At 38.7% G+C, this 26,321-nt stretch overlaps 1 pseudogene; it reads right to left on the minus strand.

Moving 5' to 3' along the window:
* Positions 1 to 9,327: 9,327 nt before the first annotated feature.
* On the minus strand, positions 9,328 to 10,268 carry LOC143676828 (UBX domain-containing protein 8 pseudogene; annotated as a pseudogene).
* Between the last annotated feature and the right edge of the window lie 16,053 nt (positions 10,269 to 26,321).

Genomic DNA, 26,321 nt, shown 5'->3' on the forward strand with positions numbered 1-26,321 from the left:
TTGGAATTTGTGGTCAGAGTAGAGTCAATCAATCGTGAATGGTGTTGTGTAATAAAATTCAAGTTTAAATAAATCTTAGTATTTTCTGGTAGGAGGTACAAGTGAAAAATATTGATAAAACAGAATTTCATTGCATGAGAAGTTAATATGTATTTTTAAAGTCTCTTTAATTATGAATTTAATTGCAAACATTTTCAAACTTTGTAGATGGAAAATGCCCCTTTCAGAACTTAAGACCTATACCTAAGCTACCTCTGGATTTGAGAATGGAAAGTATTGTCATGACTAACCAGCAAAACCAGGCCACACAGAAAGACACGTAGTTTAACCTCTGTGGGTTCAAGGGACAGATTTTTACAAATATTGTGAACAATTCTGGTTTATAAAGATGGTTTTACAGTAGAAAAATTTAATTACACAACAAAGTAGAAAGACTATCATAATGAATTCCCATGTACTCACTGTCTTGTTTCAAAAATGAGCAACTCATGGCCAGTTTTGTTTCTGTATACTCCCCCTACTTCCCGCCTCTCAGAATATTTTGGAGCAAATCCCAGCCATCATATCAGTTCATCTGTAAATATTCTAGAATGTGTCTGTAAAACAAGAGTTTTATCTTTCTCTTAACTATGATCACAGTGCAATTATCATATCTAAAAAAAAGTTAACAATAATTCCTCTGTATCACTAATATGCAGTCAGTATCTGTATCTTTTGACTAGCTTCACAGGCTAGGCTCCCCCAGATCTGGAGTGTCTCACACCAAGCATGGGGCATGTCTTTCTGTATCATGGGAGGCAGCTTTGGTCATGCACCAAGCTATTGCATCCCCAAAGTGGGTGTGCTAATGGCCTAGGGGTGATGCTGAATCAAAGGGGGACTGGAGCCAGTGGATCAGAGTTCAAGCCTCCTGTCCTTCAGGAATACAAGTTTTGGCAGCATGCTGTATCTCAGAGGATCTCACAGGCAGAATTAACCCCTCTTCGCCTATAGTGGAAACCTCCCTTACACACCTTTATGTTGGCTTTTCCTTTTTACCAGTATCATTTTCTCCATTCCCATAATTCTTTTCCTGCTATCACAACTCAAATAAGCCACTCATTCCCATGGCCAAATTGAAACACTATATACATTTTTTTCTTAAGCTTGTTTGAATCCAATTTAAAGACATTGTTGATATGTCTTTTAATTCTCTTTTGATTGGTTGATTTTCTCTTCATCTCTGTCTCAGTCTTTTTTCCTCTTTTTTAAACAAGATTTCTTATTTTTCTATAGTTAGAATTTTGCTGATTGCATGTACTTAGTGCCAATTTACAATGCAAAATCTGTAAAAGGAGTAAAAACCTTTCGTTCTGAATTTGAATTGGAAGTACCAGTATGGTATGGACACAGGGTAGATTTTCCCAAATACATATGTCCTAGCTCAGTCCCCTGCAAAGATCTATAACAATGGCCAACCCAGCAACAAATGAGGACCACTAACTCCCAGTCTGTGGTCCTTAAAACCTACTTCTAAGTAAATTTAAACCAGGACTTCTTGGAGAAGAGGTTGATTTCAGGTTTGGGGCAGGAAATGCACAAGATGAGCATGTAAATCCTATACTTGAAAGCAAAACAACTATCAGAGACTACTGGGATTGTCTCAAAATGACTCAGGAGCTAACTTGAGAAGGTGCCACTGGCCAAAGGTGGCCTAATTTGTACATCATTAAATGTAATATTTGCAATGGATTAAAATCAAATTAGTACATTTAAAGAAATGAATTCAAAATGACATTAAATAAAAAAAGGAAAAGAAAAACTCTGCAGCCATCTCTGGAGAATTCAATGGATTTAATTCATTATTTTGAAAACTGGTAAGTAAATTGATAGGATGTGGGTTTTATTATGACTTTCCTAGACTTAACTGTACATAAGGTAAACACATTATTGATAAGAAGTGATTTCTTTTTATAAATGTATTCCAGCTGAAAACTCCCCCAATTTAATAAAAGACATGTATGTACACATCCAAAATGCTTCAAACAAGATAAACCCATAGACCTACATTGTGCCATGTTTTGATTTGTTAAAGCTGTTGGACTTCAATATATCAGAAATGGAATGGTCTTTAAAAAAGGAATTTATTAAGTTGCAAGTTTACAGTTTTAAGGCTATAAAATGTCCAAATTAAGGCACCTAGAGGAACTAACTTGACTCAAGAAGTGCCTATGGGTCCAGAATACCTCTGTAAGCTTAGAAGGCATGGAGCTGGCATCTGCTGGAGTCTTTGCCTTCTGGTTTCAAACAGCTTCCCCAGGGGCATTTAAATTCTGCATCTTCAAACTTCTGGGTCTAGTGTTGGTTCTGAGGCTTTTCCCAAGATGTCTTCCTCTTAAAATTCTCTAATAAGTGACCCATCTTGAATAGGTGGAGATACATCTCCATGGAAACCCACAAAAAAAGTCCTACCCACAATTGGGTGGGTCACATCTCTATGGAAACAATTTATTCCCACCCAACAATATTGAATGAGGATTAAAGAACATGGCTTTTCTGGGGTACACACTGGGATATGATCAGAATGCCAAAAAGAAAGAGAGAATTCCGAAAGATGCAAGGGAGAAGTAATGTATCACACACAAAAGATCCTAAATAAGAGGAAATGCTGATTTCTCATCAGAAGCCATGGAGGCAAAGAAGAAAGAGGGCAGATATATTTGAAGTGCTGAAAGTTAAAACTGCCAACAAGAATTCTACATCTAGCAAAACTGTCTTTCAAAAATGAGGTAGGGATTACAACATTCCCAGATAAACAAAAGTCGAAGTTCTGCATTACCACTAGACTGGCTCTAAAAGAAATGCCAAAGGGAGTTCTACAGGTTGAAAGGAAAAGATACTTAACAATGACTGAAGTTACATGAAGAAATAAAGATCTCCTGTAAAGGTAATGATACGGGTAAATATAAATACAATTACTGTTTTATTTTTGGTCTGTAACTCCATTTTTACTTCCCATAAGCTCTAAAAGGCAATATATAAAATGTAATGATAAATCCAGGGTTTTGGACTCATGATTTATACATGTGTAATTTGTTGCAAGAACTACATAAAGAAAAGGACAGAGGGATAGAGAGATGTAGTTTGAGTATACTTTTGAAGTTAAATTGGTGTCAAAGCAAACAGGATTATTATTGAGTTAGGATGTTAAACTTAAGCACCATGGTAACTACAAAGAAAATATCAGAGAATATGCAAATGTAAAGTACAGGGGTGGGGGTCAAGGGCAATGGGAAGTTAAGGCAAAATGAATGTAGGGTTTCTGTTTGGGGTAATGGGAAAGTTCTAGTAATGGACGGTGGTAAGGGTACTGCAGCAGCGTAAATGTGATTAATCCAAATGAAGTATGGTTGCAAGAGGTTGGGATAGTAATATTTATGTTGTATTTATGTTTATACAATTAAAAGAATGAAAGAAAGAGAAACTAAAGAGATAATGACAATTAAGTGAAATACAGATACTGGATGAGATCCTAGGATGGAGCGGAAGAGGCTCAAAAAGACATTCTTGGGACATAAGTAAAAGTTGGAATATAGACTGTCAGCCTTATATCAATATTAAATTTCTTGGAATTGATAATTGCACATAAGGTGATTACATAAGTGAAAGTCCTTGATCATGAGAAATGTATTTGGAAATAATGCGTGTTCTAGGAGTATGATGTATGCAATCTACTCTCAAATGTCCAAAAGATAGAGATAAAATGATAGACAGATAGATAAAGACAGACAATAGATAGAATGATACAGCAAAGGTGTAATATGTAAAAATTGGTGGATTTTACCATCTGGGGCTGGGGGTGGGGTCGGGAGTCTGTTGGAGTTCTTTGTACGGGGGGGTTGCATTATTTTTGCAACTGTCCTGTGAGTTTGAAATTATTTCAACATAAAAACTTTACACAAAAGCATTCCAGCTTCATTTATTGTGAACTAAAAATGACAGTACCACAGCATCACCATTTTGCAACTTCTGCTGATTTGATGGGTCTGGTCATTGAGCATCAGTGCCTGCTAGCAACACAAAATGAAGCTGGCCAGACATTATGCGGCTCCCTATGGGAGTTGACAACACCACTTCTGAAGTAGTTGTGCCCCCAAAATAAAAACAGTTGCTTGTTAAGCCTTAGATTTAACTGCCAATTTACAGGGTGACAATTTTTTTTTTTTTTTTTTTGGCATGGGCAGGCTTGACAATTGCTTTTTTTTTTTTTTTTTGCATATTTTATATCATTAATACCTGAAAAACAATAGATGTAGAAATTATGAATGATTTAGTATTCATTGCACAAACTAGACCTAGATTTCTCCACAAAAAAACAAGTGTTTGTCTAGCTCAGACTTTTGTCTTGGGTGGCATTCCTCTTAGTGGCAAAAAAAGAGGGTGGCCCTTAACTTGATGTCTATTATTTCTCTCAACATTCTGTCTTCTTATCTTGCTGTTGGTTTTGTGGAATAAGATGAAAGAGAACTGCTAGCACATTGTAGCAGTGTGTGCTTGGTTTTAGTAATCTCAGCTTTGATTCAGATACGTTAAATGTTTTCCCCTGTAAAAGAAAAAAAAAAAAAAGGATGAGACTCAAATGAGGGGCCATCAGGGAGAGGGTCATTTAAATTGGATTTCATTTGTTCAGTTCCCCGACTGCAAGAGTAATCCTATTAACAATCTTGTCTTCTGACCTTATGTAGTCTGGATTCTTTGTTCACTATCTGCTGAATACGCATGTCCTTCACTGAATAGTGAAAATCGGAACATTGTTAAAATGCCAACTTAAAAGATATTTGCTTTGCTTGGAAGCCGAGGAAGAATCGTAAGAGTTCTGCCCTGTGTCAAGTCCAGGGATGCTTGGATCTTATTCAGTTTAATGATTAATACAGAATTCTTTTCCATGTGTGAGCAAGCTGCAAACTGCAGGATGACTCAGAATGAGTCCCCGTCTCAAGCCATCATACTGCTTGCTTCAAATCTATTTGTGATCAATACCTAATGCTGAAGACATATTGTGTGGTGTTCAATTCGTTCTTTCAATCATTTATTAAAAATGCATCGGGACTCTCTACCAGATAGTACACTAGTTCATGAGGCCTTGGCAGTAAACAAGATACACACATTCCCTTCCCTCCAGGAGATTATTGTTTGATGGTTCCTTATCTTGGATTCCCTAGGAAAGCAGGTGCCAAGATGGAATTAGAAGGGCAGGGGAATTAAAGGGGAAAATGCTTGAGAGGGTTAAGGGGAGACAGAGTAGGGGGAAGTAGGAAGAGAGGAGGAAAGGAGGATGCGGTAGGAAGAAAGACAGAGGGTAGTACTAGCTCTATGTAAGTCTCAGTTAGGCTGATGGGGAGCCCCAGAGCAATGATTGCTCATTAGAGGAATCTCACAATGGCAAGGAATGCACCAGCTCTAATAGCCCTTCTGTGCTTAGTCACTGGCTTATTCCGGCCTTGGGCAAAGCATGGTCCTGTTGCAAATGCAGGGGGATCCAGTAGTGTGGCAGCTGGGAGCTGTTAAACTGCACAGGTTTTTTCCTGAAGGGTGATCCAAGAGGTGCAGTTCCAGGGCTGCCGCAGTGGGGCAAGCAAATACTGAACAAACAAGGGTACGCTGTATCAGGGCAAGGCGTGTCAGGATAGGGTCATCAAGACGTGTCAAGACAGGTATAGCAGACGTAGTTAATCTGCACTTACAGTTCTTAGCCTGCTCTGTTCTGTCACAGGAAACAAAAGTAGTCAGTCTCCCTTGCCCTATGCCTTTTGGATAGGTTCAGCCAATGGGAGAAACTGGGAGGAGATTGGAGGGTGGGACAGAGAATCCCAGGTACTTTTGCCCTTCTCTGCCTCCTTTGGTCTCTCCAGCAGCAGCCGCATCTCCTCTGGGTTCCCAACTCCTAACAGAAAAGTTTCTCACATTGTGGTTCTACCTTCCTCTCTACAGGTTGGCTTCTGGTACACTGCTGCTTCCCATCATCCCCTCAGCCCACAGAAGTCTTAGGAACTTTCTGCTGTTATTAATTCTTGTGTTGCTTCACTGCACCCTTTTTGGCTTCCCAGCTTTTCCATTACCTTTGTAACCAATCCCTTGTATTAAATCCCTCTTGTTTGAAATATCCAGAGTGTTCTTGTTTCCTGGTTATATCCTGGCTGATAAACTTACCCTGCAAAGGGTCAGAGGGAATGTTTCCCTAATGGAATGACATTTAAGATCAAATCTGAGGGATGAGAAGGAGTTATCCAAGATGGACCGAATGTAACACTATCGTCAGTGCAGTGCTTGCACATTATTGTTGTTTTTGGGGGGAAATGCATGATCTGGCCTCCTGTATGAAAGGCAGGCATTCTACCACGGAACCACCTGTGCACCCCCACATTGTTTTTTATTGTAGATGATTCATTAGCTTTCAAGACAGCATGACCCAGTGGCTATGAGTACAGACTCAGGAGCTTGAGTGCCTGGGTTCAAATCTCAGCATCTGCCACTTTCTAGATATATGATCTTCAACAAGTTACTCAATTTTCCTTTGCCTCTGCATCCTCTTTCGTGAAATTGAAAAAAATAATATCACCTTCTTTGGAAGCTGTGGGAAATCAATGAGTTAATATGTATAGATTTTGCATTTGCTATTGCTGTTTTTCATATGCATGACAGGACTTCTCAGAATCTTTAATGTGCTAATGTGCACTTTGAGTCTCTAGGAAGGGAATACTGTATACAGCATAGATGCTGCTTCATTTTCTTCTAGCATCTACCGATGCAGTTTTGGGAAAGTCAGAGACAGATCTGATTTTTTATCTAAGTTGCTTTTTTCTGTCTGGATACTTGTGGGTTTCTTTTTCATCCTAGAAATTAATTCTATAATTTTATTAAGCTATGTCAAGATGTTGGTCATTTTTAATAAATTTGGCTTGGCATTCTAGTATGTTCTATCATTCTGCAGGTTTGGATCTTTCTTCCTTTGAGGAGAGTTTTTTCCTATTATATCACTGCCATATTTTTTCTGTGCTAGTATATTAGTCTCAGGAAGTCAATATTTTCCTTTCAATCTACGAATTGACTCAGTGAGTTCATTTGATGTTCCATAATAAGCAGCAGGCCTTTGTAACCAAGGTATCATCAAAAGGAAGGCCCAATCTGGAGATATTTAATGACTCTTGCGGCAGATTGGGCTATACCAGCTGCTTGAAGTCATGTAATCAGTTGGAATCGGCTCTGTTCTTTACACAGCTGCATTTTCTCTCATCGGTTATTGTTTATTCCCTGCTTCCCCCACCTCTGCTTTGTTATCTCCCCTCAGCCCCACCTGAGGCTACATTAGTGAATAAAATATACACGTGTCCTCCTTTCCAGGAGGTTTAGTTTGGTGAGTTCAAGTTCTTACTTATAACTATACTAGGCTTTATTCAGTGATTAATACAGCTTTTGGCTATATCCAATGATGAGCGACAAATTTCTATACACCAGATAAATGATAGCCACTTAGCTGGGAAATGAACCTTAGGTTTGATTTGATCACACCTCCAGTGAGTTGAGTCTTCATTAGCTCCATCCAGAAGTACAAGCTCTGGAGTGACCACAAAGAACCACTTAGGGCAATGATTGAACCTCATGATTCAGGAAACCTGAGCTTTAGGAACCATTGTCACATGAGAATATGTTGTAGTGATTATGAGCATGGACTCTGGAGGAAGACAAATTAGGTTCAAGTCCCTGCTGTCCCTGCTACTAACTATGTGACCTTTGATCAGTTACTTAACCCTGCTGGCCTTATGTCACCAATCTGTAAACTGAGGATGAGGATGAGGATGAGGATAATAATTTTCTCATAGGGTTGCTGGTGATTATTAAATTAGAAAATGCTTTGCATTCTCTGATCCATAGGAAATATTCAATATACGCATTTTATTATCATTATTATTACTATTGTCAAGACACCTTTAACCTAGTGTCTTGTTCATATTTTACAGCTCTGTCTTTCTTATTCTTATCTAGTAAACAAGTGAATTCTCTTAAGACAAGAAATTTGGGTTTCTACTTTTGTATTTGGCACTCAAGGAAAACAGCCCACTATCGGGGCAGGGTATCAATGAATCAAACCCTTGAGCTAGCTTTCACATTTTAGCTGCATTAAACTGGAGGACCATGCTGAAAGAGCAAAGCCTTACTTTTAAATGGTTTTGGACTATGCTTTTTTGAGGGTTGGGGGAGTGGGTAAGTTTATATTTTCTTTCCAGGAATATCAAATATCTACACGTCACTTTTCTGCTGCCTGCTCTTCAATTCTGTCCTTCTTCTGAGACTCTTTTATTTTATTTCCCTGTACCTTCGTTTTCTGAAAGAGTATATCAAGTTTCTTTCCACATCCCAGATTTAATGCTCTGCAGGCTCAATTTAGTTATTTAGAGCTTCAAATGGTATTTTAAATACTGTCATGACATTATTAGTTGCCTTACGTTCTTTATGTTTTTTCCCCTAATGCATCCAACTCCCTTTCAAAAACCTCTTCTGATATCTTATCTTTCATCTTAAATATTACAAAAACGATGGTGTACAATGTTTTTCTCTTGGTACAAACATTTATAAAAATAGGCAGTGTTATCATTATAATGCTATCTGTATTTTCTTGCCAAAAGTTTTCAAAGGACTTACACTGTTTGCTTTTGTATACTTATCTTTGATAGAAGGCAGGCCTATTTTGACCTGCTATTTGAACAAAAATTAAAATGGTACACAGTCACTGAGTGTGCTCATTGCTTAGATGGATAATTTCCACTCCTCTTATGCTTTATGATGAAAAGAGATGATATAGATTCATAATAATAGTTTGGTTTTTAGACAGACAGTGAGGGATGGAGAAAAACTGGGGAATGGGTGACCCCAGAAGAAGAATAGCACTTTATATATTCACTGAAGCCAGCGATCAGGATTCCATATCTAATCTTCCCTTTAACTTAGTGTCTCCTTTTAGGTATGTGAGATTATTTTCCTGGGCAATTGTCCTTCTGTTTTAGGAAAATGTCCGAGTCAGGATGAACATGCCAGTTGGTGAGAAGCTGCCTGTCTGTACTCCCCTTTGTGGCCTCGACTCAGTGATTTGGCTTCTGAGTGTATTTTGTGAAGTGCCGAAATTGTTTCTAAGGCAAGGAGTTCCTATTTTTTCTATTGCTCTCCAGAACTTTCTCTACAAATATAATTTATTTCTCTTCTCCTTCCCTCCTTCCGTCTTTCCTCCTTCCCTGCTTTCCTTTCTTCCTTCCTCTCCCCCCAGTCCCTTTATTTTACAGAAAAGATTCCTCTTCAATTCAGAAAAGTGTTCTCCCACACTGGGGAAGGGAGATCCATACTAGAGAAGCTGGGGTCAGCAGCAAGCCCCGCCCCCCTTTCTGTTTGCAGTGGATTACTCCCACAGCACAGACGCAACAGTGCGAGAAGTCCACATTTATTCCTGTCTTCCAATGACCCACCCGCTTTCACTTCTAGAGACCCTCTGGGAAAAGAAATAGAAAGGCTATATAGGGATGTTTGGTGCTCAGTTTTCACCATCCAGTCAAATAAGACCTGTGAATTGTTAAGACTTCAAAAATCTCTTCAGGACACTCCCACTTGGACATTGGAGAGCCGCAGTAATAATCGCTTTGCTTATTTTAGGAGCTTCTTCAGGTAAATCCAGAATCTGGGTGGGGCTGCTCAGGAGGTTGTGAAAGTTTGCTTACAGACTAAGGCAAGTTGTGTTTCTTTGCAGCTTCTCTGCTTAAAGTTTCAGAAGATGTTGGCTGGCATTTTCAAGCACCAACTCTTCATCATCCTCAAGTTTGTGACCACTGGTTAACTTCGAGGTTTCACCCGACATTTGATGAACACGCTTCTCCAGTGTTTTCAATCTCACTACCTGGTGAAGTTTTAAAACCTTCTCTACGTATCTGCTGCCCTTTTTACTCTGTGCCTCTTGTTTGTTTTGTGCAAGTTTTTGCCTTTTCTCCTTCTTTCAGGTAAACTTGGAGAGATTTATATGAGTTAAGCCAGAGGTAGTCACAGAAGTGATGAAAGCAGAGCAAGTAGCACCATCACAGCAAAATGAGATCTTAAATTCCTAGATCTGGGGTCCCGTGTTGGAGTTCTAGACACAAGAAGGGGAGAGGCGAGAGAAGGAAAATACCAACAACCCAGCAGAAGCCATTGTGGTGAGAAATGGTGTTTGAATTGGTATTATCAACACATATTACCAAATAGCCATCCATGATGTTATGGTAATTTATAGTTCTACTAAGAAAATTTGAAAATGTTTCTCTACAGACTTGCTAGAACAGTACATCAAGCTTTTAGATGTTAGCCAGTTTGATAGGTGAGAAATAGTATCACAATTATTTTAATCTGCATTTCTCTTACTATGAGTGGGACTGAGTATCTTTTCACGGGGCTATGAACCACTTGTAGTTCATATTTTGAGAAGTTTGTTGATGTGCCTTGCCCATTTTCTTTTGGATAATGGGTTTTTCATCATTTAAATTAATTTTAGGAGCATTTTATATATTAATTTAATTATTTCTCTGTTATATGACCTGTAAGCTTTTTTCTAGTTTTTATCTTTGACTTTGCTTTTATTTTTTTCCACATAGAAGTATTTTTTAAAAATTGTAAACAAGGTGATCAATCTTTTTCTTTAATAGCGATTGGATTTTGAAAAATATTTTAAAAGAATTCCTTGACACATTTTCTCCTATGACTTAATTATTCACATGCAAGTCATAGTTTAATATGGAATGTGTCCTGGTGTAATATAGAAAGTGTAAGTTGTATAAATAACTTTTTTCTAGATGGCCACCCACTCTAAATAGAAATAAAGCACAAAGTCTCATTCTCACCACTTTTATTTTACCTTATGCTGGAGGTACTAGTCCACACAGTTAAAAAGCAATAGTGATATAACAATTTTAAAGAAGGTTTTTTTTTTAAATCACTATTTGTAGATGATATGATTATACCTGAAAAAACTCAAAAGAATAAACTGAAAGATTACTAGAACAATAAGAGATTAAGTAAGAGTGTTGTTAAAAATTTACATATAAAAATCAATAGCTTTCACATGCAAATAATAACCAGTGGTAAGATCTAACAGAGGTAAAGATGCCATGTACAATAGCAGCATAAAAAATAAAATCACTATGATACATAATAAGATATGTGCATGAGCTATACAAGAGCATTTTAAAATTCTGTTAAAATACACACAAAAATCTAGGAAGATACATCATGCTTTGGATAAGAATAGTAAATTTTTCAATTCATCCTAAGCTAATTTATAAATTCGCATCCCAATAAAAAGATCAATAGTATTTTTTGAAATATAAAAATTGAAGCAAAAGAATGCATTGAAAAATAAGTATGAATAGCTAGTAAAATTCTGTAAAAGAATAACATTGAAGGGAGACTAGCGCTACCAGATATTAAGCTTACTGTATAACTTCAGAATTAATGCAGTGTGCTACCAGTGCATAAATAGTCAGATAGACCAGATATATAAACAAGAAGTTCAGAAATAGATTCCAAAACATAATGGAAATTTTGTACATGATAGGGGTAGCATCTCAGCATAGTGGAGAAAAGATTACGTGGAACAATTTTCATTTATTTTAAACTGTAAGTTGAGAATCACCTTGCAAACATAGTGAAACTTCTCGAATGCATAACAACCCAACATCCTGGAAAGGCTAATGAGATTGAAAAAGAACACTTTGGGTTCTGATTAAACCTACAATTTCAGCAAAGAAAAAAAATACTTGCTCCCATGCCAAATTGAAGCAAGTTGCCAAATCCCATCTAACCTTATCAAGACGGTACTTATATGTATCGCTTTTTCATTCCTCAGTGTATTGATGAATGAATGGAGATTCTTTTTCTCTTTTACAAAGGCAAAGCAGAATAGTTATAACCTATACAAATTATTTATAAAAATTTCTTTTAAGCAAATCCCACATTTAATGAAGAAAGAAGGTGGTATTCTTGAACAATTTTTAAAATATCTGTTTGACTCTATCAGTATAAGGCCATCTTTATAGGGCGGTAGGATGGCTGCCCTTCATTGTCTTACAAATAATTTTTGTTTTACTCTAATGCTATATTGGAGAAGACATGTAGGCCACAGAGAATATAGCAGCAGTAGGATATGGGCGGAAGCAAGCTGTGTGCACTCTCGATGCTTTCATTAGCTCTTAGGAATTCCTGGAGAAGTAGCTTGGTTTATGGACGTGGAATGAGGCTTTTCATTTCCAGGTGTTCTTATTCCAGGCTTGTTGCTTTATTGCCTTGCTTGCCTGATTTCAGTTTCACCCATTTTGAGGTTAAATTTGAATAAACTTTCTTTAGATCTTTCTGAGATATCCAGCAAGATAGCAGTGCTGTGTTAGATGAACTAATTTGGGGTCTTAAAGTCATTTGATTCAGAGTGCAGTATAAATGCAAAGCAGGATGCACCATAAAATAAAATGCTAATTATTGCAGGCAATGCAGATGCTGCATTTAAAGGTACCAGATGTGTATCACCTCACAATATAATGGACTGGTTCCTGGAAAAGAACATGAGGCATGTGAGGAGTGTAAAGTGAGTAAAACAAATCACTGGGAAGAATAAAAACCACCGAGCAAACAGAGTTACAATTATCCTCAGAAAAAGAAAGAATGCCACTTTCTGGAAGACAGCCTGGCGAAATAGGCGACAAAAAATCTGGTAAAATACTAGGTCCAATTAAAAAAAAAATTGGTGGATTATATTTTGGTTTGTTTTCATTTTATATTGTTTTGTGGTTTAATAAGAGATTAAATTACCATTTAGTAGATTTGGACACAGTTCAATCTAAAATATGAGAATTTTTCAAGGCAGCTTTCTGCAGTGTGGTCTCATAATTTTAGAGCAAAACTGGGTGCTTGGTTTATTCATAGCTGCCATGTGCTATGACCAGGTAATCACATCAGTGTCCGGGGAGAAACTGTATTGCATTCAACTGTTCACGAGATGAAGCTGGCTTTTTAATTTATTTATTTGTATCACATAATCCAAAAAGATGTGCCCAGGGAGGACACACCAATTTGGGCTAACAAATTAGAAGGAGACATTTGTAATGAAAGAGGAGACATATGATAACCACAAAGGACAAATAGGGTTGCTCTGATTAGACATTGAAATTTCCCTGCAGCTCTGTCAAAAGGGAGAACCTAGTAAGTTGCATGATTTTTGTTATTGGGAAGAAAGGAGCACGCTGATTCTTCAAAAGGGATGGTTTGAGCATTTGATTCTGAATGAAAGTTAATACCTGGGATCTAATATAGGGATATCTAATCAACATAATCTACAGTGCTTTTTTTAAATGGCAGTTTTACAAAAAAAGCAGAAGGAATTTGAAAAATAAATTTGGATCAATTCTATAAAAATTTAATATCCTATTATAGAATATGGGAGATAAAAAGAATCTCAAACTTCACAGTATTTAGTGCTGGCCCTTTTGATCTTGTGGGAAAATTCTCCATATAGATATTGCAAAGCCCCAGAGACTAATAGGCAAAGTAAATAAAACAACAACAGCAACAACAAAGATTCTGGAAGGTTATGAAGTCTATCCTGGATAGAAGTGACTCTCCCTTGAAATTTGTGTCATTTCAACTAAAAAAGAGCTTTGTCTTAGGCTAATATTTTTATTGTTTTCCTGACAGGCTCCATTATCTACTTTTATAATTCCATTTTGTCTAGCTTAATCGCATCCATAATATTTCATATTTGAAATACTCCCATCAAAAGGAAAAAAAAGCAGGTGTGCACGAAGAGCCCTTGTCAGTGAATTGGCAATTCCAGGGGCTGATGGCGTTACCTGCATGAATGGTCAGTGAGGTAGTGAGAAAGGGGAACACTCTCCTCAACCCTCCCCTCTCATATCACCCTCTCACCCCCACCAGATAAATGGAAGTTGTTGATCAGAACTTCTTGTTCTGCCCCTCAAGTGCCTACTTTCCCTTTTCGCTCCCTCCTTCCCTGTTCGCCTCTGGACCACAACATCCAGCTCTCCTTGGAATCTCTACCCTGCTGCCTTCTCTGGGGTCTTTCTTTGTCATCCCTCCTGTTCTTTCTTTCACTTTTCACCTGTACTCCTTTCCATCAGTCATTGACTGCGCTCACATTATTGGGAAAAACAAAAGTTGTGATGGCAACAAACATAAGGACTTCCAACTGTACTCAAGCTCACTCTCATCTTTCCCTTCCTAGCCCAGCCTCCTGTCGGGTGGCTTACAGCCTGTTCCCGCGTTTTCATCTCTCCTGTTTTCTTCCATTTGTCGCTTTCTGGCTTTTGTCACCACTCTGCATGAAAACAGCTCTTGCCAAAGTCGCTAATAATGTCCTTGTTTCTATATCCTGGGAACGCTTTGGAGCCTTTATCTTCTGACTTGTTAGCAGCATTTGACCTCTACTCCTTTCTTGACCCTTTTTTCTTCTTGTTTCTGTGACACTTTGCTCTTCTTTCTTCCTCCTACCCTGCTAGTCCACTCTCAGTCTCCTTTGTGGGCTTGTTTTCATGCTCATCTCATACATGTGGGTTGAATTCTATTGCTGGCTTCCTTTTCACTTCACACAGCACACCTGGCTGCGGGATCTTATCCCCTCCCATGGTTTTCATCACTGTCTCACTCTTGAACTCCAGGATTTCATATCCAATTGCTGACTGGACATCACCTGTTGGATAAACATCAGGTATCCGAAATAACAACAGTTCCAGGTGTGAACTCATATCTTTTTCCTCGGCTTGCTCATTCTGTGTGTCCTGTTCCATATAGGGCATGGCCATCTTCCCAGAAATGCAGCCGCTATCCTTGACCTCTGCTTTCTCCGGTCCACCTCCAGTCAGCTGCTAAGTCTATTGATTCTGCCTCCTAGATATCTCTTCAGCATGTACAGAGGTCTCTGTCTTCCCTGTTGCTACCCTGGATCAAGAAATTTCCATCTATAACTCAGATTACTGTTATCATCCTTGTCTTCCAGTCCATGTCCTTGCTCTTCCCTAATTGGTTCTTGCTGTAGCCAGAGAGATCTTAATAGAAAGCAAATTGGATTTTGTCATTTTCATGCTTAAAGTGTTTTCATTTCAGTTTTCGTTGCCTTCATGAAGGAAGGTACTTGATATGGCTCCTAAGAACGTTCATGATCTTGATCTCATTTTCCTGTTTAGCCTCATTCCTTGAGTACACATTAGCCATATGGAACTTATTTCACTCCCCCAACAGATGGGCACTAAGCACTCTGGAGCACAGACTTTGGCACTAGACTATTTGGGTTCAAATCCCAGCTTTGCCACTTAATAATGTTGCAACATCAGGCAGGTTGCATAACTTCTCTGTCTCAGTTTCTCATCTAAAAATGAGATGATAATAGACTTATTGTGAGGATTAATGAGCTAATGGGTATAAAACACTCAGAAATGTTGGGGCACACATAGTAAGCATTCAGTAAACACTGTTGTCTTTATTATCGTTGACCCTAAATCCTAAAAAGATTGTGGCAACCCCACATTTGTGATCCAAAATAAAAGTAATTCTAAATTGTGAGTAAGTCTATGAGAGTGTGATTTTTCAATGATTTCTACTTGTTGTCCTTTGAAACACCAAATTACAATTAAATAGATTTTTTTACCCTGTTTTGTTGGTGAGTTGACCCTGAATTTAATCTTGATTTTTTATTCCAGTGCATGCTTTCCCTTCTGCCTAGAACACTCCCTCCTCTTTGCCCCTTTCAGAGCCAAACCCAATTCCTCATTTAGATCTCAAGGTACATCTTACTTCTTTTGAAAGACTGCTCTTGGCTAGAGTTTGAGCTGGTCTCCTGCTCATGCACACTCATTGCATGCTGTATTCTGTGAGTTTGGCACTCATCGTTTGTTGGAAATTGAATCACATCCCCCAGAAAAGGCATATTTGGATCCCAATCCCTGGTCTTGTGGGTATGAACCCATTTGTAAATGGAACTTTTGAAGATGTTATTAGTTAAGGCATGCCCAAACTGAATAAGTGTAGGCCTTAGTCCAATATGGTTGAATCTTTATGTGCAGAGGAAATAGAACATGGAAGAAAGAGTCACAGAGAGCAGCCAGAAACGAAGTCAACAGAACCCAGGAGAGAAAGGAGAAGTCTCCACCATGTGCACTGCGAGGTGATGGAAAAACCAAGGACAAGTGATTACAGGCAGCTAACTCTGGAACACCACAGTCTTCATGGAGAAATCATTGCCTTGTTGATGCCTTGATTTTGGACTTCTCTTAGCTTCAAAGCTTTGAGCCCATAAATTCCCATTGTTTAAGCCAACCTGTTACATGATATTTGCTTTAGCAGCTAGGAAACTGTGATGGTTTGGAGGTTTTATGGACCCAGAAAAAGATCATATTCTTAAAGCTAATCCATTTCTGGAGGTGCAGACCTTTTGATTAGATTATTTCAATTGAGGTATGCCCCAAGTGAGTCTGAATCTTTTTACTGGAATCTTTTATAAGAGGATGAACTTCAGAGTAAGAGATGCAAGTTGAGAGAGAAAAAACACAGAAGCTCAGAAAAAAAGCCATAGATGTTGCATCCAGAAGCTGAAAGCAATGAAGTTTGGGAGAGAAGGACCAGCAGATGCCACCAAGTACCTTGCCATGTGACAGAAAAGTCCTGGGTATTATCTTGACAATGCCCAGATTTGGACATTTTCACAGCCTCAGAACTGTAAACTTGAAAATCCCCATTGTTAAAAGACAACCCATTTCTGGCTTTAGCTACCTAAAACAGAAACTAAGAACACTCTATTTCATCACTTCTCCTTTACTTTTTTATCTCCCACTACAATGCTATTTCCATGAAGGCAGGGACTACTTCTATCTTGTCCATGTTATTATCCCCAGTTCCTGGCATAGTATGTGCTCAGTAAATGTTGGGTCAATTATCTAGTGAATGACTAAGTGTCAGGAACTTACTTTTTTTTAGGTATCATTTCCCTAGAACAGCGATAATTCAGTCTAAGAGTAAATTCACCTCTAGTGAAAATACTGTTTATTCGTTTTTTCCTTCTAAGGCATGGTGACTCTGCTTTAAACACTACTCGTAGCCAAATGAATCACTAGTTTGGTTTTGAATTTTTAAAATTCAAATAGCAAAATGAGGTAATAAATTTTCTGAGAGTCAGCATTCGAAAACCTTTTCAAAATGTGATGGAAGCTTTCTCTGTGCTGGATCATGAGAACCAAGCGTGGAGACATAGTTCTTGAGTCTGCTGTCTTCAGTCTATCCTAAAATCCCTAATGGTGGAAATCTCAAGTAGGGGCTGACTAGTAGGAAAAAATTTCTGGCTAGGAGCCCCACAAACCAGGCTCTTGGGGGCAATTCATATACTTACAGAGCAGTTCCTGTGTTTCAGACTTGAAGGCCCCTGGGATGCCCCTGAATCCCTGTTTGGCAGTTAGTCACTGAGATTTCATCTCACCATTATAAATTATTCAACAAACTTTCATAAATTCTTCCTTGGAAGTTTATACTAGTGGCTGAAGGGCACTATGTGATGTACAATAGAAAAAGATATGGTCCTGGTCTTCAGAAGTATAATCCAGGTGTCACCTGCTGCCCTTACGGGCCTCCATCCCACATCTTAAGGGCAATCCAATAGCTGCCCCAGGAGTTAGTGCCAATGTCCAGGAAGTTCTGCTTCATCTAATTACCTTGAGTACTGATTTTATACTGATAATGGATTTTTGTTCTTTGTTTTGTATCTATGACTGCTCCTTTATCTCTGCGCTGGCATCAACCCAGACATAAGACACCATTTCTTCTCCACAATTCTTTCTCTCACTTCCCAAAACTCCATTCCATGAAGCAGATGTGCAGTAGCATTTTACTGAAGAAATGGACAACTGTGAGGGAAGTTATATGGTGCACCATAGTCTGATAATCTAAAGGGAACATTGAGCTCTTTAAAAAGTCCCTTGGTCATATTCAGGGGTGAAAGTTTCCCTGGCAGTGTGGAGGTGACTCCCAGGGATGAGCCTGGCCCTGGCACCATGGGATCAACAATGCCTTCCTGACATAAAGGGGGAAAAGAAATGTAATAGATAAGGTATTAGTGGCTGAGAGGTCAAATAGAGTTGAGAGGTTACTCTGGAGGTCACTCTTACACATGCTTCAGTTAGATATTACTACCTATCATAACTGGCCAAACCCAACCAAAAACATTCCTGCCACTCATAAAGAACACCTATGGTGTTAGATAAGATTCTTCAAAGGTTCCATATACTAAGGTAACTTTCCAGAAACCTACAACCTCCAGATGGGTCTCTGGATCAAATAAGTTCTGAAATGCCAAGGAGTCAGCCTCTCCAGAACACCAACTAGTTCCATTCTCCCATCCAATATTATCAACAGCCCCTTCAAACCTGAAAGAGTTAGAATGGGCATAGCCCAAATACCCCTAAAGAGTGGGAGAATGATCAAAGGTGATGGTGGAGTTGAACAGAGATGGTAGGGTTTAACAAATGAGTATGATGCCTGAATCATCATATGATGGTTTTTTAAGTCTCCAGCATCTTGGAGCAGCCAGAATGAAAAACAAAAAATTGTGGAACTGTAATCTACACCAGACTTTGAAATCTATTATATAACTAATTGTGGTGTGTTTTGAAATTTTTGCTTTTTAGCATATATGTTATTTTTCACAAAAAAGAAAAAATAGTAGATTGTGATGATAAATCACAGCTATCTGGTGATATGTGGACCATTGATTGCACACTTTGGATGATAACATGGTATGTGAATTTATTTTGGCATCTCAGAACTTATTTGATCCAGGGACCCATTTGGAGGTTGTAGGTTTCTGGAAAGTTACGTTATAGTATATGGAACCTTTGAAGAATATATATATGCAATATATATATATATATATATAAAGTCTCTTTGTCATTTCTTAAGAATTTAAGAAACTTAAGTTATGTATGCCTGCTATGCTTTTTTGTCCTCTCTCTTTTTCCTTTCTTTGCTGTCTTTCTGCCACTTCAACAAGAAAAATATTATTTTTCTCGTATTTGTTTATGCCAAGCAATCTAGGTCTTTCCATTCTCTACCCTATAAACTCTTCTTGGGCTGCCTCTAAATAGTTGTTACTACTGCACTCCTTAAACAATGCATCAACCGTTCCATGTCCCACCCATTCTCTTTTCTTTCTGAATGTGTGACTTACCTAGCTGCCACCACCTCTGCTTCCATTCCCCCAAAGGCAGAAGTGAACATAGCCACGTTTGCTTCAGATAACATTTTCCCGGTTTCCTTTACTGAAGTTTGAGACTTAAGATAAACTTAGAGAAACAAGACTTTATCTATTGACTTCTTTCCTTCAGTACCCAAGGGACAAGGACCAAGTCTTGTTCACCATTATATTCCTATCACCTGTACACAGAGTAGGTACTCAATAAGTATTTATTATGTGAATGGGTTTCGAATTTTCATAAGCACTACACTGGAATTAAATGGTTGTCTTTTCTTTAAATAGCTTAGCACCACTGAACACCCATATTATCTAATGGCTTCTATATGCTGCTTATCATTTCAGGGCACTCTTAATTTGAGAAAGGTCAGTCATCTGGCTGGCATTCTATTTACATTGCCAGTGACATCTAAGGCAAAACTGGGAGGGTCTGGCAGAATGATTTGACTGTGCAGACTCTGGTGCTGCTCTCTTCAAGTGCCGTGGCTGCCAGCATCCCCAAGGTGGAATGAACTTTTGACGCTGGGCATGCACCACACAAAACCTCAAGCTGTTCCCTGTAGGAGTGAAGAGCTTGGATGCAGTTGAGGACTACAGTGGCTTTTGCTAATGCTTTAAGCCAGATTCACCTACATTTGCATCAGCAAGAGGGTCTGTGCTGGAGAAGCATGCAGACCAGCCAAAGAGCCAGGCTTGGTTTGAATATGCCATTCAGGATTCCTGGGAATTCAGTTATTGGAATCAATGTCTGACAATTGTTGTTTTCTTTAAATAAACTGCAACAGCTTTGCCACCAGGAGTTGTCTCCCTGTGTGTTCTTAAAGCATTGTGACCTTGAAAGGAATTTTCTCTCTTACATATCCTGTTTATTTTCTTAGATGAAGTGATCTCAGAAAACCATTTTAACTTAATAAAATTACTAGTCTGGACCAAAAAACTTTATGTTTGATAGGGCATTTCTTTTACTTCCAAAGTAGCTTCCCAATGAGAAAACTGACTGTGACATAGCTGTTGACCTTAAAGATGAAATATTTGCCTTTCCATGCAGTGTACTTCCTCAGGAGAAAGTTGGGCTATTTTCCTGGTCCTTCCGTGAAATATTGTGGTCCCTCACAAAGGTAGAATGCTTTGGATTTTATATCAACAATGTCACAGGTCTACTTACTTTCATCACCCACTGCCTGCATTTTGTTTGGAAGCCAGAACAGGAGGGCTGCTGGGGCTGTTTGAGCAGATTTCTTTGTTGTGTTCTCTTCTCATTTTGAAAACCATAAGAATTGCTACTCAATAAAAAAATAGCAGTTGAGCTTCATTTTAGTATTGGTATTGTGACTCCAGCAGTGAGCACTGCAGCATGCTCTGGAGGAAGCTTTTAGGAGTCTCCATAATTTCTTCCTGACCCCAGCTGGTGATCAGTTTATGTCCTGAAACTTGCCAATGAATAGCCCTTGTAATTCCCAGCCTAGTGTGGGTGCATTCTGGCTTGCCCTAACTGAAAAAAAAAATCTGAAAGGTGACAGTGTTTTGAAATATTATTCCTCTGCAAGCAGGAAGAGAAATACCTTAAATTAATAGGCTCCTTATTTGCTAAAAAGAGAAAGCATTTTCTGTGTCGCATTTGAATGCTGTTCAACAATTGTAACCCATTACAAGGTTTATGGCCCATTTGTAATTTAGCTCTCTCCCCTTTCCTTTAACACCATGTTTCATTCATTCAACAACTCAATTGTTCTTTCATTCTTGTGTCCTTTATCCATGTATTCTTTTATTCAACACACATCTATCCAACATCTCTTATGTGCAAGATAATTGAACTTGCCATCCTAAAAACAAACAAACAAAGAGCAATGGGTCTCTGTCCTCCAAGGCTTTACAAGCTGGTAGGGCAGATAATAATGGGACTGAAATGTGTACAATACAGAGTGGTTAAAAATACTTTAATGCTGCATAGTTCTTTACAATTTCAAAACTACCTGATGCAATCCGGCTTCATACCACTGGTAGAGTTGGGACTAGAATCCATGTCTTCTAATTCTCTTTTCTCTTGTGATCATCACTATACCATCTGCTATGAGTTGCATCGTGTCTCCTACCTAATTCCCGGTTCTGAGAATGTGACCTTATTTGGAAATAGGGTTTTGAAGATGTTATTAATTAAGAGGAGGCCCACGGAGATTAGATTGGGCCCTAGCCCAATATGACCAGTGTCCTTATGAGAATGGGAGAGGACACGCCGACCGAGAGAGGAAGATGACCGTGTGAGGGCAGGGGCAGATGCATCCACTAGCCAAGGAACTCCCGGGGTTCCCAGAAGCCAAGAGAGAGGCATGGAACAGATTCTTCCCAGAGACTTCAGAGGGAGTTGGTTCTGCCAAAACCTTGGTTTTGGACTCTAATCTCCAGAACTGTGAGACAATCAATTGCTGTTATTTTAAGCCCCTCAATTTATGGTACTTTGTTATGGCAATCCTAGGACACTAAGACACCACTCACATGCCAATTGATTTTACCATGCTAAAACCACTCATTTAAGAAGGCTAAACCATTCTTAAAGGACACATTTGCTTTTCTGAGTGTTATATCAAGGAACATGTAAGGACTATTTCTTTTGTTATAATAATGCCCTCAGTGTCACCAAAGTTGTTCACTGTATTGTTTCTTCAGATGCCTGTTTATTTTACCTACTTGAGACCACTTGGTCAGGGGGGCATATTGTAATGGGAATGTTCATAGAGAAATGTAAAAGCCAGATTGCATTTCTGGTGGGGATGGCAGCAAGAGACAAACAAAATATTCTAAAAGATACCAGTAACTACCACTTAAAATATGTGCAAAGAGAAAAGAATTCCCTTCTTTAGATGATATAGTTAATTTACTTTTAAGAAGGGACACAACAATCTGTAGCAGCTTGTACTGGTCGTTTAACCCACAAAGGGGAAAAATAAAATTATATCTTCCAAATAAACTTTACTCTCCATTACAATCTTATGGTCTCGTCCAGCTCTAAAATTCTACGATTCTAATTATGTTCTCTGTGACTGTATGTGTGTCAACTTCTCTAACAAAAAGACCATGAGGCTGCATCTGTGAAACAGAGTAAAATTGAGATATGAAACAACCAGTTAACATGACAGATAAAGAAAACAAAGCCAGATTTTTTTCTTTTGTCTTTCTTGGCTAGTGTGACTCACTTCAATTTATGTTATATAAGTACAATTTGAAAGAAGAACCTCAAAGATGAGTCTATGCTGCAGAGAACTAATGACAAGCTGGTAACAATTTAGGTTACCCAAAATGTCACAGGTAGTGTTTACTTTTTCTGGTAAAGCATTTTAATATTTTGCTATCATCCATGCTTTCCTAACAACCCTGTGATATAGACAATTTCATTATCAGCAGGACCTAAACTGCAGGTTCTAAAACCTTTTACTTTCTTCCTCAAAATACTTGCATGACACAATATACTTCAGTCAATAATAATGCTCATAAAGGAGTGATTCTCTATGGGAGGATTTGCCATCCTTCTTAGGATACATAATGGGAATCTGAGTAAAGGGTTGGTGTTTAAGATATATGTATATAGTCTTCACAATAAATTTCATTTGTTCCTCATTTCCAATCAAGACGTATGCTCCTTCCAAATCTCTCCTACTTATAAATTATTATTTCTAACTGAATGACCCTCTTTGATCATCTGGAAGTGCTGTTCATGCCTGTAAGGGAAATCCAGGAAGTCACTAGGATTTCTTTATAGCTGGAGCTGAGGGGTCAGAACAGAGGAACCCTGGAAGAACTTTGCTCTTTCAGTTTTGCAGTTTGGGTGGAGCTAAGGATTGTGAGATGGTATCATGTAGGTATCTCTTTAGAGAACACTACGACCAATCATCTATGCATGTCATTTTCCCCAGTTGATGCGATTTGTTTACTTAACCTTACTTTTCATTTCTTTTAGGGAGGAAGTATAATTATATGCCTTTCTGCTTGTGATATGTTCCAAAAAATGATATTATCAGACACAAACTCTGCTATCTTACTTTCAAAGAAAGAGAATACTGGCCAAAATTTACCAATAGAACATACAATGTGAAAGACATGGAGGTGAGGGCATATAAAATGATGAGAAAGATATGTTCTTTGCTCTATAAAGATTCACTGTTTAATTATGGAGACAGATATCTAATACCAATATAAGGTACTATTTAATTCTAATATAAAATAGTATGACAGATTTTAATAAAAAACACTAATATGGCCCTAGGTAGTGAATGAGTCATTAGTTTTCACTGGGGGAAGACACTGGGATTAATTCTTGAAGGCTGTAAGATGTCAGCAGATTCTCGAAGGCGAGCTTGAGTGACAGGAAGAAATTTGTAGTTGGTATATTAATGCATTCTAAACAAAGGTGGTGGTTTTGAAAAGTGTTTGCATTTGGGGGTAAGAGGGAGCAGTGTTGAGTCACTGGAACATTAGGATAAGTGGAGGAGGAGGGAAAATCAGAGTAATGGGCCCTAGTCTTGTCACAAAGGGCTTTTACTGCCAGACTAGCCATTTTTTTATACAGAAATATATTGGAAAGTTTTTGCATAGAAGGGGTAGATCAGATTAGATTCATGATTTCAAAGTATAATCCTAAAGCAATACATGGATTGGTTGGGTAGAAGAACAAATAAGAGGCTCTTGCAGTCAGGTAAATGAATTAGGACAAATATTAGAATATCAGCAAGACCCTACTGGATGGCGTTATAGAGATATTATAGAGGGAGAGTCGTTAATTTGGGACTGGCTAGATATAAACTTGAAGTGCAGTAAACAGAGTCAGGAATGGTGGAAGTTGGTTGGTAGGGAGAGAGAATATATTTTCCTATAGAAATAATATTAGAGTTGTTATATTTCCAGTTTGTGCAAAAAAACACTATTTAATTTATAATGAGGCTCCTAAATTAGAAAAGTGGAGGTGGGAATGGAATGCAGGAATCAATGCAAAAGATGTGAGAAAGTGAATCAACAAAATCTGCATCAAATTAGGCAAGGGAGACAAGAGAAAGTGAAGATGATTCCAAGGTTTTGAACTGGATAAATATAAAGATAATGATGTTATCATGGAAATGAGGAACATAGAAGGAGGGCTTTTGGACAAGTGGAATTTGAATTGGTGGCTGTGAGTCAAAATGTATTGCTTGCCAGCTCTGTGTACTTTATTAGTGTCCATCAGTAGGCTAGGGAAAATATGGGTCTGAATTTTATGATAATGGGGTTTTAGAGAGAGATTGTTAATCATTTTCTCAGTGGTGGTAATTGAAATGGCAGGAATGGATGTGATGCCATTGCTATAAAAGGAGGAGAAAGGGCCCCAGGGGGAGATCTTTGGAGAACATATAGGAGAGACATAGCTGATAAATATACTGGATATATTGTTTTTAAAATGCAGAAATCAAAAGTGGACCACTGAAGTATGTACAGTAATGAACTGAATGTGTGTGTGTGTGTGTGTGTATGTGTGCGCGCGTGTGTGTGTGTAGGTAGGTATCAAATATTACATTCCAGCTCTACCATTTAAACCAAGCAGAGCAAAGGTGACACCTTTTCTACCTGTTCTTCCTCAGTTGTCATTCCGATTGTGGTGATTGTTTTCAGCTGGGGGATGTATTCTCTTGTAAAGATAAAAAAAAGTAGAGTTGCAGGTTGGTGCACAGGGAGTAACTCTCCTGGTTTGTAACACCTGATTTGTAACAACCTTGCTTCCCAGTTTGTTTAGCCAATGACCTCTAACTCGATTCCGAAGATGTACTATTCACTGCAGAATGAGAAATGATTCATTTCTCATTCAACTTTAGCCTTGGGCCTGTTGCTACATAAAGAATTGCCAGGTGGGCCTGATTATATACAGAGGCTTAGAGGCTTGAACTTCCAGAAAGTGTTCTCTTCATCATTTCACTCAGGTCCTTAACCTGACAGAGCCAAGAGTCCCAAAGGGGAAATGCCAAAGACTTGTTGGTTTTCAACCAATGTCTTAAGGAATTTTACTACTCTTGGGGTTTCTGTGGCCCATCTAGTCCTTTGCCTTGTCCCCTTTTCAGTTCTTTCCCTAGTGTGTTGAATGTGAGACTTATCGATGAAAGCCACGTTAAGTTAGCCTTGTTCCTAACTGAGATTCAGAAACACTTCACTTAATTCTCTTTCCCTTGAAAGGCTCTGACAACCTCTCTATCTTGCTTCTATCTTTTCTCAGCTTTATTTCCTTTCACAGTCCCTTTCCCCATATCCCCTCCCCTTTGACAGCCTATTTAGTACTCTGCTCTCCCGAGTGGAGAGAGAGCTGCTCAGCAGAGTGTCATGCTGTAATGGAAGCTGGGTCTCCTGGGTACCCACCGCCTGTCCCTGAAAGCTTTTTCATCTTGTCCCTTGTTACCCCAGAGAATAATTACTTCAAAGACCAGTCCCAGTGCCTGGTATTTCAGTTTATCTCATTACCTCCATTTTTGCCAAGCTCGCCAGTGGTGCCAGAAATCAAATCAAGGTTGCTGGCAGTATTGCCTGCATAGCATGTTCAGCCTCTCCACTGCCCAGTACTCTAATGTTTCCTGATTGCAAACCCTGTCATCATCTTCTTTGAATTAGCTGCACCTCCTGAAATGGCATAATTGGCGTGCAGTGCTGGAGTGCTGATGTGGAGTCCTGTTTTAACTGTCTGTCAAAGACTGGGCTAATGAATTCTATTAGCATATTAGCTTGCCAGCTTTGGGAGCCCAGAAGGACCTGGGCAGCCAAATGCGGTTGGCAGAGCAGAGCTGCAGCACTTCAAGAGCTCCTTGGCAAAGGGGGCACCAGAGACTCCAGTAATGTAAACGTACAGACACAGGAATGTATGCAGAATTAGAGAGGCTATTTGTTACAGTGTACTCTAGCAGTAGACAATGCAATGAGAGATGACATTTTTGGACTATGGGGCTTACCTCAGGCATTTTAGAGAATAGGATGGCCTTGGGAGCACCCTAAGGCGCTCATAATCTAATCTTACATTCTTGGAAATTAG

This window comes from Tamandua tetradactyla, chromosome 3 (assembly GCF_023851605.1).
Source record: "Tamandua tetradactyla isolate mTamTet1 chromosome 3, mTamTet1.pri, whole genome shotgun sequence".
Classification (NCBI taxonomy): Eukaryota; Metazoa; Chordata; class Mammalia; order Pilosa; family Myrmecophagidae; genus Tamandua; species Tamandua tetradactyla.